Raw genomic sequence first — 9295 nt, 5'->3', positions numbered from 1 at the left:
ATGGTCAAAACGTGATGAGATATAAGTTGTTGTATGAGATTATCATGTTTTGTTAAAGTTATCGGCAACTGGCAAAAGCCTTATGGTTGTCCCTTTATTGCATAAGATGCAAGCGCCAAATAATTGCTTTACTTTATCGCTATGCGATAGCAATAGTTGCAAGAGCAATAGTTGGCGAGACGACAGTGTGACGACACATTGATATAGATCAAGATGATGAAGATCATGGTGTCATGCCGGTGACAATAGAGATCATGACAGTACTTTGGAGATGGAGATCAAAGGCGCAAGATGATGATGGCCATATCATGTCACATATTTTGATTGCATATGATGTTTATCTTTTATACATCTTATTTTGCTTAGTTTGACGGTAGCATTTTAAGATGATCTCTCACTAATTATCAAGAAGTGTTCTCCCTGAGTATGCACCGTTGCGAAAGTTCTTCGTGCTGAGACACCACGTGATGATCGGGTGTGATAGGCTCTACGTTCAAATACAACGGGTGCAAAACAGTTGCACACGTGGAATACTCAGGTTATACTTGACGAGCCAAGCATATACAGATATGGCCTCGGAACACGGAGACCGAAAGGTCGAGCGTGAATCATATCGTAGATATGATCAACATAGTGATGTTCACCAATGAAACTACTCCATCTCACGTGATGATCGGACATGGTTTAGTTGATTTGGATCACGTGATCACTTAGAGGATTAGAGGGATGTCTGTCTAAGTGGGAGTTCTTAAGTAATTAATTGAACTTAAATTTATCATGAACTTAGTCCTGGTAGTATTTTGCAAATTATGTTGTAGATCAATAGCTCGCGTTGTTGCTTCCATGTGTTTATTTTGATATGTTCCTAGAGAAAATTGTGTTGAAAGATGTTAGTAGCAAAGATGCGGATTGGATCCGTGATCTGAGGTTTATCCTCATTGCTGCACAGAAGAATTATGTCCTTGATGCACCTCTAGGTGACAGACCTATTGCAGGAGCAGATGCAGACGTTATGAACATTTGGCTAGCTCAATATGATGACTACTTGATAGTTTAGTGCACCATGCTTAATGGCTTAGAATCGGGACTTCAAAGACGTTTTGAACGTCATGGAGCATATGAGATGTTCCAGGAGTTGAAGTTAATATTTCAAGCAAATACCCGAGTTGAGAGATATGAAAGTCTCCAACAAGTTCTATAGCTAAAAGATGGAGGAGAATCGCTCAACTAGTGAGCATGTGCCCAGATTGTCTGAGTACAACAATCGCTTGAATCAAGTGGGAGTTAATCTTCCAGATAAGATAGTGATTGACAGAATTCTCTAGTCACCATCACCAAGTTAGTAGAACTTTGTGATGAACTATGATATGCAAGGGATAACGAAAACGATTCCCAAGCTCTTTGTAATGCGGAAATTGACGAAGGTAGAAATCGAGAAAAACATCAAGTGTTGATGGTAGACAAGACCACTAGTTTCAAGAAAATGGCAGAGGGAAGAAAGGGGAACTTCAAGAAGAACAGCAAGCAAGTTGCTGCTCAAGTGAAGATAGCCAAGTCTGGTCCTAAGCCTGAGACTAAGTGTTTCTACTGCAAAGGGACTGGTCACTGGAAGCGGAACTACCCCAAGTGATTGGCAGATAAGAAGGATGGCAAAGTGAACATAAGTATATTTGATATACATGTTATTGATGTGTACTTTACTAGTGTTTATAGCAACCCCTCAGTATTTGATACTAGTTCAGTTGCTAAGATTAGTAACTCGAAACGGGAGTTGCAGAATAAACATAGACTAGTTAAGGGTAAAGTGACGATGTGTGTTGGAAGTGGTTCCAAGATTGATATGATCATCATCGCACACTCCCTATACTTTCGGGATTAGTGTTGAACCTGAATAAGTGTTATTTGGTGTTTGCGTTAAGCATGAATATGATTTGATCATGTTTATTGTAATACGGTTATTCATTTAAGTAAGAGAATAAATTGTTGTTTTGTTTACATGAATAAAACCTTATATGGTTACACACCCAATGAAAATAGTTCGTTGGATCTCGATCGTAGTGATACACATAATCATAATATTGAAACCAAAAGATGCAAAGTTAATAATGATAGTGCAACTTATTTATAGCACTGCCGTTTAGGTCATATTGGTGTAAATCGCATGAAGAAACTCCATGTTGATGGGATTTTGGAGTCACTTGATTATGAATCACTTGATGCTTGCGAACCATGCCTCATGGGCAAGATGACTAAAACTCCGTTCTCCGGAGCGAGCAACTGACTTATTGGAAATAATACATACTGATGTATGCGGTCCGATGAGTGTTAAGGCTCACGGCAAGTATCGTTATTTTCTGAACTTCACAGATGATTTGAGCAGATATGGGTATATCTACTTGATGAAACATAAGTCTGAAACATTTGAAAAGTTCAAAGAATTTCAGAGTGAAGTGGAGAATCATCGTAACAAGAAAATAAAAGTTTCTACGATATGATCGCACAGGTAAAATATTTGAGTTACGAGTTTTTCCTTCAGTTAAAACAATGTGAAATAGTTTCACTACTCACGCCACCTGGAACACCACAGTATAATGGTGTGTCCGAACATCGTAACCGTACTTTATTAGATATAGTGCAATCTATGATGTCTCTTGCCGATTTACCACTATCGTTTTGGGGTTATGCATTAGAGACGCTGCATTCACGTTAAATAGGGCACCATCAAAATCCGTTGAGACGACGCCTTATGAAATGTGGTTTGGCAAGAAACCAAAGTTGTCGTTTCTGAAAGTTTGGGGTTGCGATGCTTATGTGAAAAAGCTTCAACCTGATAAGCTCGAACCCAAATCGGAGAAATGTGTCTTCATAGGATATCCAAAAAGAAACTATTGGATACACCTTCTATCACAAGACAGAAGGCAAGACTTTTGTTGCTAAATTCGGAAACTTTCTAGAGAAGGAGTTTCTCTCGAAAGAAGTGAGTGGGAGGAAAGTAGAACTTGATGAGGTAACTGTACCTCCTCCCTTATTGGAAAGTAGTACATCACAGAAACCGGTTTCTGTGACACCTACACCAATTAGTGAGGAAGCTAATGATGATGATCATGAAACTTCAGATCAAGTTACTACCGAATCTCGTAGGTAAACCAGAGTGAGATCCGCACTAGAGTGGTACGGTAATCCTGTTCTGGAAGTCATGTTACTAGACCATGACGAACTTGCGAACTATGAGGAAGCGATGATGAGCCCAGATTCCGCGAAATGGTTTGAGGCCATGAAATCTGAGATATGATCCATATATGAGAACAAAGTTTGGACTTTGGTTGACTTGCCCGATGATCGACAAGCAATTGAGAATAAATGGATCTTCAAGAGGAAGACGGACGCTGATAGTAGTGTTACTATCTACAAAGCTAGAATTGTCGCAAAAAGGTTTTCGGCAAGTTCAAAGTGTTGTCTACGATGAGAGCTTCTCACTCGTATCTATGCTTGAGTTTGTCCGAATCATGTTAGTAATTGCCGCATTTTATGAAATCTGGAAAATGGATAAACAAAACTGCATTCCTTAATGGATTTATTAAATAAGAGTTGTATATGATGCAACCAAAAGGTTTTGTCAATCCGAAAGGTGCTAACAAAATGTGAAAGCTCCAGCGATCCATCTATGGACTGGTGCAAGCATCTCGGAGTTGGAATATATGCTTTGATGAGTTGATCAAAGCATATAGTTTTGTACAGACTTATGGTGAAGCCTGTATTTGCAAGAAAGTGAGTGGGAGCACTACAGCATTTCTGATAAGTATATGTGAATGACATATTGTTGATCGGAAATAATGTAGAATTATTCTGTAAAGCATAAAGGAGTGTTTGAAAGGAGTTTTTCAAAGAAAGACTTCGGTGAAGCTGCTTACATATTGAGTTCCAAGATCTATAGAGATAGATCAAGACGCTTCATAAGTTTTTTCAATGAGTACATACCTTGACAAGATTTTGAAGTAGTTCAAAATGGAGCAGTCAAAGAAAGAGTTCTTGCCTGTATTACAAGGTGTAAAGTTGAGTAAGACTCAAAGCCCGACCACGGCAGAAGATAGAAAGAGAATGAAAGTCATTCCCTATGCCTTGGCCATAGGTTCTATAAAGTATGTCATGCTGTATACCAGATCTATTGTATACCCTGCACTGATTAAGCAAGGGAGTACGATAGTGATCTAGGAGTAGATCACTCGACAGCGGTCAGAATTATCCTTAGTGAAATAAGGATATGTTTCTCGATTATGGACATGACAAAAAGGTTCGTCGTAAAAGGTTACGTCGATGCAAGTTTTGACACAGATCTGGATGACTCTAAGTCTCGATCTAGATACATATTGAAAGTGGGAGCAATTAGCTAGAGTAGCTCCATGCAGGGCATTGTAGACATAGAATTCGTAAAATACTTACGGATATGTATGTGACAGACCCGTTGACTAATATTATCTCACAAGCAAAACATGATCACACCTTAGTACTCTTTGGGTGTTAATCACATAAATGATGTGAACTAGATTATTGACTCTAGTAAACCCTTTGGGTGTTGGTCACATATCGATGTGGACTATGGGTGCAAATCACATGGTGATGTGAACTATTGCTGTTAAATCACATGGCGATGTGAACTAGATTATTGACTCTAGTGCAAGTGGGAGACTGAAGGAAATATGCCCTAGAGGCAATAATAAAGTTATTATTTATTTCCTTATATCATGATAAATGTTTATTATTCATGCTAGAATTGTATTAACCGGAAACATAATACATATGTGAATACATAGACAAAAGGAGTGTCACTAGTATGCCTCTACTTGACTAGCTCGTTAATCAAAGATGGTTATGTTTCCTAACCATAAACAAGGAGTTGTTATTTGATTAACGGGATCACATCATTAAGTGAATAATTTGATTGACATGACCCATTCCATTAGCTTAGCACCCGATCGTTTAGTATGTTGCTATTGCTTTCTTCATGACTTATACATGTTCCTATAACTATGAGATTATGCAACTCCCGTTTACCGGAGGAACACTTTGGGTGCTACCAAACGTCACAACGTAACTGGGTGATTATAAAGGAGTACTACAGGTGTCTCCAAAGGTACATGTTGGGTTGGCGTATTTCGAGATTAGGTTTTGTCTCTCCGATTGTCGGAGAGGTATCTCTGGGCCCTCTCGGTAATGCACATCACATAAGCCTTGCAAGCATTACAACTAATAAGTTAGTTGTGAGATGATGTATTACGGAACGAGTAAAGAGACTTGCCGGTAACAAGATTGAACTAGGTATTGAGATACCGATGATCGAATCTCGGGCAAGTAACATACCGATGACAAAGGGAACAACGTATGTTGTTATGCGGTCTGACCGATAAAGATCTTCGTAGAATATGTAGGAGCCAATATGGGCATCCAGGTCCCGCTATTGGTTATTGACCGGAGACATGTCTCGGTCATGTCTACATTGTTCTCGAACCCGTAGGGTCCGCACGCTTAAGGTTTCGATGACAGTTATATTATGAGTTTATGAGTTTTGATGTACCGAAGGAGTTCGGAGTCCCGGATGAGATCGGGGACATGACGAGGAGTCTCGAAATGGTCGAGACGTCAAGATCGATATATTGGACGACTATATTCAGACATCGGAAAGGTTTCGAGTGATTCGGGTATTTTTCGGAGTACCGGGTAGTTACGGGAGAAGCAATGGGCCTTGATGGGCTTTAGTGGGAAGAGGAGAAAGGGCCAAGGGGCTGCTGCGCCCCCCTCCCCTCTAGTCCGAATTGGACTAGGGAAAAGGGGGCCGGCCACCTCTCCTTCTCCTCCACTTCCTTCTCCCTTCCTCCCCTCTTGGTGGACTCCTACTAGGACTTGGAGTCCTAGTAGGACTCCACATCCTGGCCGCACCTAGCCTTGGTCGGCCTCCTCCTCCTCCATCCTTTATATACTGAGGCAAGGGGCACCCCATGAACAGAAGTTGATCCACGTGATCTATTCCTTAGCCGTGTGCGGCGCCCCCAGCCACCATAGTCCTTGATAATATTGCAGCGGTGCTTAGGCGAAGCCCTGCAACAGTAGTACGTCAAGATCGTCACCACGCCGTCGTGTTGATGGAACTCTTCCCCGACACTTTGCTGGATCGGAGTCCAGGGATCGTCATCGAGCTGAACGTGTGCTAGAACTCGGAGGTGCCGTAGTTTCGGTGCTTGATCGGTCGGATCGTGGAGACGTACGACTACATCAACCAAACGCTTCCGTTGTCGATCTACTAGGTATGTAGATCATACTCCCCCTCTCGTTGCTATGCATCACCATGATCTTGCGTGTGCGTAGGAAATTTTTGAAATTACTACGTTCCCCAACAAGAACTACTTACGTTCAAGCATAACACGAGACCGTGTTCTCTTCCCAGACTCCGCCGGAAAGAGACCATCACGGCTACACACGACATTGATTCATTTTAATTAAGTTGAGTGTCAGGTTTTCTATAACCGGATATTAACAAATTCCCATCTACCCATAAATGCGGGCATGGCTTTTGAAAGTTCAAAACCCTGCAGGGGTGTCCCAACTTATCCCATCACAAGCTCTCACGGTCAACGAAGGATATTCCTTCTCCCAGGACGACCCGATCAGACTCGGAATCCCGGTTACAACACATTTCGACAATGGCAAAACAAGACCAGCAAAGCCACACGAATGTGCCGACAAATCCCGATAGGAGCTGCACATATCTCGTTCTCAGGGCACACCGGATAAGCAATCCGTACAACTAAAACCAACCCTCAAGTTTCCCTGAGGTAGCACTGCAAGGGGCTCTAGTTTGGACCAACACTCAGAGGAGCACTGGCCCCGGGGGGGTTTAAAATAAAGATGACCCTTGAGTCCACGGAACCCAAGGGAAAAAGGCTTAGGTGGCAAATGGTAAAACCAAGGTTGGGCCTTGCTGGAGGAGTTTTATTCAAGGTGAACTGTCAAGGGGTTCCCATTATAACCCAACCGCGTAAGAAACGCAAAATCAAGGAAAATAACACCGGTATGACGGAAACTAGGGCGGCAAGAGTGGAACAAAACACCAGGCATAAGGCCGAGCCTTCCACCCTTTACCAAGTATATAGGTGCATTAAAGTAAACAAGATATAATAATGATATCCCAACAATAAACATGTTCCAACAAGGAACAAACTCCATCTTCACCTGCAACTAATAATGCTATAAGAGGGGCTGAGCAAAGCGGTAACATAGCCAAACAACGGTTTGCTAGGACAAGGTGGGTAGGATTGACATGGAAATATGGGAGGAATGATATAGCAAGTGGTAGGTATCGCGGCATAGCAATAGAGCGAGCAACTAGCAAGCAAAGATAAAAGTGATTTCGAGGGTATGGTCATCTTGCCTACAAAGTTCTTCGAGTTGACGTAAACTTGATCCTCATAAGAGTACTCAACAGGTTCCTCGATCACGAACTCGTCTCCCGGTTCTACCCAAGGCAAGAACACAAGCAAAAGAAACCACAATCAACCACGGTACAATGCGCAAGCAACATGATGCAAAACATGGCATGGCATGCGGGATGTGCTATGCAATGCATATGCGTGCTCCGGAAGGAAAAGATTGAACCAGGCCTCAACTTGGCAAACCAAGTGTGCTGCTGGAAAGATGAGTTGATTTCGGGCGAAATCGATATAAAGATCACCGGAATCGGATGCACGGTTTGCAAATGGCAAGCAAAACAATAATGGCACGATTCTGCGATTAACAGCACGATGCCATCTAAAATGCAACAAGAAAATAAGCTACTGCACTCTAACATAGAAAAAAGCACATGGCAGTGATCTACTCAAGATGCTTGACAAAAGATGAACACTGAGCTACGGCTAAATCACACAATAGCAGGTTCAAACAAGCATGGCAAAAGTGCAAAAGATATCAGCTTCACAAACTTAGTGGAAAAAACATGTCAGGAATTAACATCAGGAAGCAATGTTTAGAGCAAGCAAACAACATGCTACATGAAACTAACATAGCAAACAAAGGCATGGCATGAATCTACTCAAAGCATATAACAAAAGTCCCTTACTGACCATAAGCCAAAAGGGCACAGAAAATATGATGGCACCCATGTAAACATAGCAATTTTCGTAAACAGATTCAGACTTAGCAGAAAACTGGAGGCATAAACAGAATTACGAAGGCCTCTTTGCGAGCTCGATCCACTCAACACAAGGAATTGCATGACAAACTACGCATACTCCCAGCAATAAGACATGTACAAGAAGCTAACCAAGGCAAGAACAATCTCATAGCATGCATGGATCAACTACAACAACCTTGGCAAAATTGATTAACACATAAACAATCTGCCAGGAACATTTTATAGCAAAAGTAGAGCAAGATTGAGTCATTTTAGGGCACTCCATAATGCAAAAAGGAGCATGGATGGATAGAGCACAACCATATGCACAAATCATCCTTACTGAACATACTCAAAAGAAGCATGGATCACTCTGTAGCAACATGAATACATGGCATAAAAATAACATCAGGGAAATGACAGTGAAAATCCAAGTCCCTGAAAACAGCAACATCACGAGAGCTACTTTGCATGCTTGTGCTAGTCACCACATTGATCACAAAAATACATGGCATACACCCCTGTAAAGATGGCATGGCATAGCCCAAAACACGTGTAGAGCTCATGACCATATGCAGCACACAATAATCATGGCAAAAATGACAAATGCTCAAGATCTGTTAAGAATCAGGAACTAACATTATGAAGCACTCTTGCAACAATAATTTGGGCATCAAGATGGACTCAAACAAGCATAGTGCAATGGAACAAAATGAAGAGGACATCCTGATGAACAATTTGATATCTCATATGCACCAAACAAACCATCGGCACAAAGTTATGACGCGATGAACAGGGCTAAGAGAAGTTGCAGGAATAAAAGACAGGGAAATTTGACCTCCTCTAGATCCAGATCTAGGGTTTGGGGCGGCGCGGAACCCGAGGTTGACCGGATCGAAGCTCGCCGGTGCACTTCGCCGAAGAGGAGAGGAGAGGCGGCCGGAGCTGAGGCTGCGGGCGCCGGACGACGAGGTAGGAGGCGGAGGCGGGGCCGGAGCTCGCGCGGGCGGTGGTGGAGGATCTGGGCGGCGGCGAGCTCGGCGAGGCGGCGGCGTGGCAAGGCGGCGGCATGGCGGCTTCGGGCGGCGCAGCGAAGCTTCCAGGCGGCAGCACGGCTGGACCGGGCAGCGGGGC

This window comes from Triticum dicoccoides, chromosome 6A, assembly GCF_002162155.2.
Source record: "Triticum dicoccoides isolate Atlit2015 ecotype Zavitan chromosome 6A, WEW_v2.0, whole genome shotgun sequence".
In the NCBI taxonomy this organism is placed as follows: Eukaryota; Viridiplantae; Streptophyta; class Magnoliopsida; order Poales; family Poaceae; genus Triticum; species Triticum dicoccoides.
This window is presented reverse-complemented; position numbering follows the sequence as displayed.